The sequence below is a fragment of the Penaeus vannamei genome, chromosome 23 (genome assembly GCF_042767895.1).
Source record: "Penaeus vannamei isolate JL-2024 chromosome 23, ASM4276789v1, whole genome shotgun sequence".
Classification (NCBI taxonomy): domain Eukaryota; kingdom Metazoa; phylum Arthropoda; class Malacostraca; order Decapoda; family Penaeidae; genus Penaeus; species Penaeus vannamei.
In genome coordinates this window covers 18,870,314-18,882,054 of record NC_091571.1, presented here as the reverse complement: position 1 = coordinate 18,882,054, position 11,741 = coordinate 18,870,314, and positions in this window count along the sequence as shown.

The window sequence follows — 11,741 nt, the reverse complement described above, 5'->3', positions numbered from 1 at the left end:
ACTGTCATCATTTTTATGATTATCATTTTAGTTATTATCATCATGATTATCATTATTATTATCATCATTATTGTAGTTATGATTATTCTAATCATTAATGCTATTTTCATTATTATAACTATTTATATAATGATAGTAGCAATAATGATGATCTTAGAAATATTAATGATAATAATAATAATTATAATGACAATGATAATGATATTATTTCTATTGCCATTATTAGTATGGAATTTTTTTTGGAATAGAGTTAATTATTGCTATTATTGCAGTAATTATGAAGATTATCATTATAATTATGACTTTATCATTATTATCATTATTATTGTTATTATCATTGTCCTTATCATCATAATTATCATCATCATTGTCAATAATATAGGAATCATCATGGAAATCATCATAATTACCTGAATTAATGTTAAATCCTCATAATTACCATTAATAAGCGAAAAGGTTTTTTTTCGACGTTTCTCTCAAAAGGCTGTAATTATCAAGATTTTACCGTTTTTCGACTTTTGGATCTTTATTACTACTGGCCTTCATTTCATTATAAATGGACTGAATGATAATTATTATCATCATTATTATCATAACTGTCATCACTTTTATGATCATTATCATTATTGTCATTATCATCATGATTATTATTATTTTTTCATCGTTATTGAAGTTATAATAATTATTATTAATATATTTATCATTATAACTATTTATATAATGATAATAGCAATAATGATGATCTTAGAAATAATAATGACAGTCATAATTATAATGAAAATGATAATGATGTCATTATTATTTCTATTGCCATTATTAGTATGGAAATTATTGGAATAGAGTTAATTATTGCTTTTATTACAGTTATAATAATTATTATGTTAATTATTATTGCTATTTTTATCATTACAACTATTTATATAATGATAATAGCAATAATGATGATCTTAGAAATAATAATGACAATAATAATAATTATAATGACAATGATAATGATGTTATTATTATTTCTATTGCCATTATTAGTATGGTAATTATTGGAATAGAGTTAATTATTGCTATTATTGCAGTAATTATCAAGATTATCATCATAATTATGACTTTATCATTATTATCATTATTATTGTCATTATCATTGCCATTATCATTATAATTATCATCATTATTGTCAATAATAAAGGGATCATCATGGAAATCATCATAATTACCTGAATTAATGTTAAAATCCTCATAATTACCATTAAAAAGCGAAAAGGTTTTTTTTTCGATGTTTCTCTCAAATGGCTGTAATACGCTAGATTTTGCCGTTTTTTCGACTTGTGGGATTTTATTACTTCTGGCCTTTATTTCATTATAAATGGACTGAATGATAATGATTATCATCATTATTATCATTACTATCATCTTTATGATTATTATCATTATAGTCATTATCATCACGATTTTCATTATTATTATCATTATAGCAGTTATAATAATTATTATGCTAATTATTATTGATATTTTTATCATTATACTTATTCATATAATGATAATAGCAATAATGATGATCTTATATAATTATAATGACAATGAAAATGATGTTATTATTATTTCTATTGCCATTATTAGTATGGAAATTATTGGAATAGCGTTAATTATTGCTATTATTGCAGTAATTATCAAGATTATCATTATAATTATGACTATTATTATCATCATTATTATTGTCATTATCGTGTTCATTATCATCATAATTATCATCATTATTGTAAATAATAAAGGAATCGTCATGGAAATCATCATAATTACCTGAATTAATGTTAAAATCCTCATAATTACCATTAAAAAGCGAAAAGGTTATTTTTCGACGTTTCTCTCAAAAGGCTAGATTTTGACTTTGATTTTGTTTTTTCGACTATTGGGATTTCATTACTTCTGGCCTTTATTTCATTATAAATAGACTGAATGATAATAATCATCATCATTATTATCATTACTGTCATCATTTTTATGATTATTATCATTATAGTAATTATTATCATGATTATCATTATTATGATCATCATTATTGCAGTTATAATAATTATTATGCTAATTATTATTGCTATTTATAATGACAATGATAATGATGTTATTATTATTTCTATTGCCATTAATAGTATGGAAAATATTGGAATAGAGTTAATTATTGCAGTAATTATCAAGATTATCATTATAATTATGAGTTTATCATTATTATCATTACTATTCTCATTATCATCTTAATTATCATCATTATTATCAATAATAAAGGAATCGTCATGGAAATCATCATAATTACCTGAATTAATGTTAAAATCCTTATAATTACCATCAAAAAGCGAAAAGTTTTTTTCGACGTTTCTCTCAAAAGGGTGTAATACGCTAGATTTTTCCGTTTTTTCGACTTTTGGGATTTTATTACTTCTGGCCTTTATTTCATTATAAATGGACTGAAGGATAATTATTATCATCATTATTATCATTACTGTCATCATTTTCATGATTACCATTATAGTCATTATCATCATGATTATCATTATTATTATCAGCATTATTGCAGTTATAATAAGTATTATGCTAATTATTATTGCTTTTTTATCATTATAACTATTAATATAATGATAATAGCAATAATGATGATCTTAGAAATAATAATAACAATAATAATAATTATAATGACAATGATAATGATATTATTATTTCTATTGCCATTATTAGTATGGAAATTATTGGGATAGAGTTAATTATTGCTATTATTGCAGTAATTATCAAGATTATCATAATTATGACTTTATCATTAGTATCATTATTATTGTCATTATCATCGTCATTATCATCATAATTATCATCATTATTGTCAATAATAAAGGAATCATCATGGAAATCATCATAATTAACTGAATTAATGTTAATATCCTCAAAATTAGCATTAAAAAGCGAAAAGTTTTTTTTCGATGTTTTTCTCAAATGGCCTTTATTTCATTATAAATGGACTGAATAATAATTATTATAATAATTATTATTACTGTTATCATTTTTATTATCATTATTATCATTACTGTCATCATTTTTATTATTATCATTATAGTCATTATCATCATGATTATCATTATCATTATCATCATTATTGCAGTCATAATAATTATTATGCTAATTATTATTGCTATTTTTATCATTATATCTATTTATATAATGAAAATAGCAATAATGATCTTAGAAATAATAATGACAATAATAATAATTACAATGACAATGATAATGTTATTATTATTTCTATTGCCATTATTAGTATGACATTATTGGACTAGAGTTAATTACTGCTATTATTGCAGTAATTATCAAGATTATCATTATAATTATGATTTTATCATTACTATTGTCATAATCAAAATGTGTGGGTGCTTCATACGCAGGGTGGTGTGAAGTGGTGTGGTAGCTTAGATAGTGTTTACTGCTTGCATACCTTCTCGCTTGCAGCTGCCACCACTGGCTAGCCTTGTGCGAAAAAGGGAGCAGCGCTGCATAAGTCTCCCCTGCCAGTTCATAGCCTCTCCATCATCGAGACTTCTGCAGTGCCTCATCGTGGCCACCTATGGAAACTGGCACCTTGCGGTCCCAGGCTGAACTGTAGGGGATCTCGGAGCAGCAGGAGGCCCCAGAGGCACAGGGTCATGGCCCACCGGCGTGTGGACACGCCCTGGCCATGTACTAACTCCTGCCCCTAAGTCCCCTGGGGTCAATGGGAGGCTCGGGGGAGGTGGGCCTTGCCAGACCTCCTCCCCCCAGAGAATAAGCCACTAGCAGCGTCACACTTAATTAGAAATGCTGGGGGGTGGGGTAATGTCCTTCCTACCCAGCGAGAGAGGCGGGCTGCGGGCCCTGTTGGGAGGGTGACTATTGGGGCGCGGAATAGGAATGGGAGCTCCTCGTCCTGCCTGCGTCCTGGCAGCCGCCAGCCCAATATGAAGCTTGTGGGGCAAAGCCCTAGGGAACCCCACAGGTGGATGAAGGGTTCTGCAGCCTGCCGCCTTTTATGTGGGGAAGCGTCGGTGGGGGTGGCAGAGGTGGCGTCCACCTGGAGCGACTGCCCGAGGGTTAACCTCAGGCGGGAAGTCAGGGTGGGGTCTTGGAACGTCCGCTCTTTACGTGAGGATGATTGGTTACCCCTGCTATCGAGGGAACTGGGGAGGCTGAGAGTAGGGGTGGCTGCTCTCTCGGAGGTGAGAAGACCTGGCAGCGGCACGACCAGTGTAGGTGGCTTCACCTATTACTGGCCAGGCCGCAGCGATGGTCACCATCTCCAGGGAGTAGCCATAGCTGTCTCCGGTAGGCTCCAGCCCTCGGTGGTAGAGGTCACTCCAGTCGATGAGCATATAATGGTGATGAGACCGAAGCTGTCTTTGGGCTTCATGTCTCTTATTGCTGTGTATGCTCCTACCGATGTTTGTAAACTTGATGTGAAAGAGATGTTCTATGCCAAACTTGCATCCGTGGCAGACAGTTGTCCCCGGCCAGATATTCGTATTGTTCTGGGTGACTTCAATGCAGTATCTGGCTGCGATCGAGCTAGCTATGAGATGTCAGTCGGTCCTCATGGTTCGGGAGTTGATACAGGCAGCGAGAATTCCCTGCTTTTCCGGGATTTTGCTAGATCCCAGAAATTGAGGATTTCTGGCTCCTGGTACCAGCACCCAGACCCACATTGTTGGACATGGTACAGCGATGCGGGTAATGCAACCAAGGAGATCGACCACATTCTCGTCAGCACTCGTTGGAGGATCCTCCAGAACTGCAGGGTGTATAGGAGTGCTGAGTTCAGTGGTACTGACCCTAGCTTAGTTGTGGCTACCCTCCGGGTACACTTCAAAACTCCCCAGCGGCCCAATGACCACCCTAGGGTGTTTCATCTGGACAGGCTGAAGGAGAGGGAGTGTGCTCGGAGGTTTGCTGAGACAATCTCTGATCGGTTCACAGCGCTTGACAATCTGACATACCCTGTACTTCTGTGGGACACCTTCAAGCGTAAAACACTTGATGCAGCCCAAGAATCGATTGGAGAACGGCCAAGAGCAAGGCAGAATTCAATCTCTCAGGAGACACTGGAAGCCACTGATGCTTGCCGTGCGGCTCGTCTGGCAGGGGATCGGGATTTGCACCGTTCTTAGGTGCGCAGAACTCGGCCTCTGTTAAGAAGGGACAAGGAACAGTTTATTAGGAATCTTGCTGAGGAGGTTGAAGGCCATTTCTTAGTAAATGACCTTCGTCCTGCATACCAAGCCCTGAGAAAACTGAACTCCAAGCCCTCTTCACAGGTGACTGCAGTTCGCTTAGTGGGTGGCCAGATTGTCTCAGATCCTGTTGCGGTGAGGGAGCGTTGGGCTGAATACTTTGAGCAGTTGTATCAGGTTGACCCTCCAACAGTTAACTTGGATGTGAGTAGTGCCGTGGTTCCGCTGCCGGACCCACCCATTAGCGAGGACCCTCCTTCCCTAGCTGAGGTTAGGGAGGCGATTTCCAAGCTAAAGAGTGGTAAAGCAGCGAGTATTTGCAGCATCCCAGCTGAACTGTTAAAGGCTGGTGGTGAACCTTTGGCGCGGGGATTGCATGCTGTCCTGGCTGCCATCTGGCAGTCCGGTACCGTTCCCTCTGACCTGTTGAGGGGTGTGGTCATCCCTCTCTGGAAGGGGAAGGGGGACCGATAGGACTGCAGCAATCACCGCGGCATCACACTGCTCAGTGTACCAGGCAAGGTTCTTGCCCGCATCCTTCTGAGGCGTATCAGAGACCACCTACTAAGGCATCAGAGGCCAGAGCAATCCGGATTCACTCCTGGTAAGTCCACAATAGACCGTATCCTTGCGCTTCGAGTCATTGTAGAGCGCCGTCGTGAGTTCGGACGTGGGCTGCTTGCAGCCTACATCGACCTCAAGAAGGCGTTCGATACAGTACACCGGGAATCACTCTGGGAGATCCTGAGACTGAGAGGAATTCCACCAAGGATTATTGAACTAATAGCAAACCTATATACTGGTACTGAAAGTGCTGTAAAGTGTGTTCAGGAGTGAGGCAAGGCTGTATTCTTGCACCAACTCTTTTCAACACTTGCATGAACTGGATACTAAGCAGAGCTACTGTTCAAAGTCATTGTGGAGCAACACTGGGTAATATTAAAGTTACAGACCTTGATTTTGCCGATGATGTTGCAATTCTATCTGAGTCTTTGGAAACCTTAGTGGTGGCCCTCGATGCATTTAGTAATGAAGCGAAGCCCTTGGGTCTAGAGGTCTCCTGGACCAAGACCAAGATCCAGGACTTTGGGGACTTACTAGGAGAACCTGTTCAGTCGGTACGTGCTTGCGGCGAGGACATTGAGTTCAACCTAGGTAGTGCAGTTCATAACTCTGGGCTGTCAGACCAGGAAGTCAGTAGACGGATTGGCCTGGCAGCAGGGGTCATGAACTCTCTCGACAAGAGTATTTGGAGATGCCGGTACCTGTGCAGAAGGACCAAGCTACGGGTTTTCAGGGCCCTGGTAATGCCAGTTTTGCTCTACGGTAGTGAAACCTGGACATTATCCAGTGCACTGGAGTCCCGTCTTGACGCCTTTCGTAATAGGTCCCTGCGCCGGATCATGGGGTACTGTTGGCGGGACCATGTGTCCAACCAACGGCTGCACCGTGAGACTGGCACAGGACCTGTTACCTGCACAATCCGGGATCGCCAACTCAGGCTATCTGGCCACCTGGCTCGCTTTCCACAGGCTGATCCTGCCCATCAGGTTGTCTCTGTTCGAGACAACCCTGGGTGGAGGAAGCCTGTGGGACGACCTAGGAGGTCGTGGCTTCGGCAGATCGAACAAACCTGTCGGGAAGAACCCGAGATGGGCCGGGCCCCTGCCTGGCGACTTGCCATGAGGGATCCCCAAAGGTGGAAGCAGAAGGTGGACGCGGCTATGCGCCCCCGTCGGCGTTAGCTCCGGATGATGATGATGATGTCGATATCATTGTCATTATCATCATAATTATCATCATTATTGTCAATAATAATGAAATCATCATGGATTTTTCCGTTTTTTCGAATTCTGGGATTTTATTACTTCTGGCCTTTATTTCATTATAAATGGACTGAATGATAATTATTATCATCATCATTAGCATTACTGTCATCATTTTTGTAATTATTATCATTATGGTCATTATCATCATGATTATCATTATTATTATCATCATTATTGCAGTAAGAATAATTATTATGCTAATTATTATTGCTATTTTTATCATTATAACTATTTAAATAATGATAATAGCAATAATGATGATCTTAGAAATAATAATGACAATAATAATAATTAAAATGATAATGATAATGTTATTATTATTTCTATTGCCATTATTAGCATGGAAATTATTGGAATAGAGTTAATTATTTGTATTATTGCAGTAATTCTCAATATTATCGTTATAATTATAACTTTATCATTATCATTATTATTGTCATTATCATTATCATTATCATTGTCATTATCATCATAATTATCATCATTATTGTCAATAATAAAGGAATCATCAGGGAAATCATCATAATTACCTGAATTAATGTTAAAATCCTCATAAATACCATTAAAAACCGAAAAGGGTTTTTTCGACTTTTCTCTCAAAAGCTGTAATACGCTAGATTTTGCCGTTTTTTCGAATTTTGGGATTTTAATACTTCATTATAAATGGACTGAATGATAATTGTTATCGTGATTATCATTACTGTCATCATTTTTATGATTATCATTATAGTCATTATCATCATGATTATCAATATCATTATCCTCATTATTGCAGTTATAATAATTATTATGCTAATTATTATTGCTATTTTTATCATTATAACGATTTATATAATGATAATATCAATAATGATGATCTTAGAAATAATAATGACAAAAACAATCATTATAATGACAATGATATTGATGTTATTATTTCTATTGCCATAATTAGTATGGAAATTATTGGAATAGAGTTAACTATTGCTATTATTGCAGTAATTATCAAGATTATCATTATAATTATGACTTTATCATTATCATTATTATTGTCATTATCATTGTCATTATCATCATAATTATTATCATTATTGTCAATAATAAAGGAATCATCAGGGAAATCATCATAATTTTCTGAATTAATGTTAAAATCCTCATAATTACCATTAAAAAGCGAAAAAGTTTTTTTCAGCTAGATTTTAACGTTTTTTCGACTTTTGGGATTTTATAACTTCTGGCCTTTATTTCATTATTAATGGACATAATGATTATTATCATCATTATTATCATTAATGTCATCATTTTTATGATTATTATAATTATAGTCATTATCATCATGATTATCAGTATTATTATCATCATTGTTGCAGTTACAATAATTATTATGCTAATTATTATTGCTATTTTTATCATTATAACTATTTATATAATGATAATAGCAATAATGGTGATCTTAGATATAATGACAATAAAAATAATTATAATGACAAAGATAATGATGTTATTATTAGTTCTATTGCCATTATTACTATGGAAATTATTGGAATAGAGTTATTTATTGCTATTATTGCAGTAATTATGAAGAATATCATTATATTTATGACTTCATTATTATTATCATTATTGTTGTCATTATCATTGTCATTATCATAATAATTATCATCATTATTGTCAATAATAAAGGAATCATCATGGAAATCCTCATAATTACCTGAATTAATGTTAAAATCCTCATAATTACCATTAAAAAGCGAAAAGGTTTTTTTCCGCCGTTTCTCTCAAAAGGCTGTAATACGCTTGATTTTGCCGTTTTTTCGGCTTTTGGGATTTTCTTACTTCTGGCCTTTATTTCCTTATAATTGACTAAATGATAACTATTATCATTATTATCATTACTGTCATCATTTTATGATTATTATCATTATAGTCATTATCATCATGATTATCATTATTATTATCATTATTGCAGTTATAATAATTATTATGCTAATTATTATTGCTATTTTTATCATTATAACTATTTATATAAGGATAATATCAAAAATTATGATCTTAGAAATAATAATGACAATAATAATATTTATAATGGCAATGATAATGATGTTCTTATTATTTCTATTGTCATTATTAGTATGGAAATTATTGGAAGAGAGTTAGTTATTGCTATTATTGCAGTAATTCTCAAGATTATCATTATAATTATGACTTTATCATGATAATCATTATTATTGAAATTATCATTATCGTTATCATCACAATTATCATCGTAATTGTCAATAATAAAGGAATCTTCATGGAAATCATCATGATTACCTGAATTAATGTTAAAATCCTTATAATTACCATTGAAAAGCGAAAAGGGTTTTTTTTCGACGTTTCTCTCAAAAGGCTGTAGTACGCTAGCTTTGCCATTTTTTTCGACATCTGGGATTTTATTACTTCTGGTCTTGATTTCATTATAAATGGACGGAATGATAATTATTATTATTACTGTCATTTTTATGATTATTATCAATATAGTCATTATCATCATGATTATCGTTATTATCATCATTATTGCAGTTGTGATAGTTATTATGGCAATTAATATTGCTATTTTTATCATTATAAATATTTCTATAATGATAATAGCAATAATGATGATCTTAGAAATAATAATGACAATAATAATAATTATAATGACAATGAAATTATGTTATTATTAATTCTATTGCCATTATTAGTATGGAAATTATTGGAATACAGTTTATTATTGCTAATATTGCAGCAATTATCAAGATTATCATTATAGTTATGGCTTTATCATTATTATCATAATTATTGCCATTATCATTGTCATTATCATCATAATTATCATCATTATTGTCAATAATAAAGGAATCATCAGGGAAATCATCATAATTACCTGAACTAATTCTAAAATCCTCATAATTGCCATTAAAAAGCGAAAACGTTTTTTTTTTTCGACGTTTCTCTCAAAAGGATGTAATACGCAAGATTTTGCCGTTTTTTCGACTTGTGGGAATTTATTACTTCTGGCCTTTATTTCATTATAAATGGACTGAGTGATAATTATCATTTAAATGATTATTGTCATTATAGTCATTATTATCATGATTATCATTATTATGATCATTATTATTGCAGTTATAATAATCATTATGCTAATTATTATTGCTATTTTTATCATTATAACTATAATGATAAAAATATTATGATAATAGTAATAATGACCTTAGAAATAATTACTAATAATAATTATGATAACAATGATAATGATATTATTCGCATTATTATCATTATTATTGTCATTATCATTGTCATTATCATCATAATTATCATCATTATTGTCAATAATAAAGGAATCATCATTGAAATCATCATAATTGCCTGAATTAATGTTAAAATCCTCATAATTACCATTAAAAGGCGAAAAGGTTTATTTTTTGACATTTCTCTCAAAGATTCTCTCTAAATTTTGCTATTTTTTCGACTTCTAGAATTTTATTACTTCTGGCCTTTATTTCATTATGAATTCACTGAATGATAATTATCATTATTATCATTACTGTCATCATTTTTATGATTATTATCATTGTTATCATTATCATGATTATCATTATTATTATGATAATAATTGCAGTTATAATAATTATTATGCTAATTATTATTGCTATTTTTATCATTATAACTATTTATATAATGATAATAGCAATAATGGTTGTCTTAGAAATAATGATTATCTTAAAAAAGATAATGGCAATAATAATTATGATAATGACAATGATATTATTATTTCTATTGCCTTTATTAGTATGGAAATTATTGGAATAGAGTTAATTATTGCTATTATTGCAGTAACTATCAAGATTACCATTATACTTATAACTTTATCATAATTATCATTATTATTGTCACTATCTTTGTCATTATCATCATAATTATCATTATTATTGTCAATAATAAAGGAATCATCAGGGAAATCATCATAATTACCTGAATTAATTTTAAAATCCTCATAATTTCCATTAAAAAACGAAAAGTTTTTTTTTCGACCTTTCTCTCAAAAGGCTGAAATACGCTAGATTTTCCTGTTTTTCGACTTTTTGGGATTTTTTAACTTCTGGCCTTTATTTCATTATAAATGGACTGAATGATAATTATTGTCATCATTATTATCAATAGTCATCATTTTTATGATTATTGTCATGATAGTCATTATCATCATCATTATCATTATTATTATCATTATTGCAGTTATAATAATTATCATGCTAATTATTATTGCTATTTTTATCATTATAACTATTTATTTAATGATAATAGCAATAATGATGATCTTAGAAATAATAATGACAATAAATAATTATAATGACAATGATAATGATATTACTATGAAAATTATTAGAATATAGTTAATTATTACTATTACTGCAGTAATTATCAAGATTATCATTATAATTATGACTTTATCATTATTATTATCATTATTGTTATTATCATTGTCATTATCATCATAATTATCATCATTATTGTCAATAATAAAGGAATCATCAGGGAAATCATCATAATTACCTGAATTAATATCAAAATCCTCATAATTACCATTAAAAACCGAAAAGGTTTTCTTTTACGTTTCTGTTATAAGGCTGTAATACGCTAGATTTTGCCGTTTTTTTCGACTATTGGGATTTTATAACTT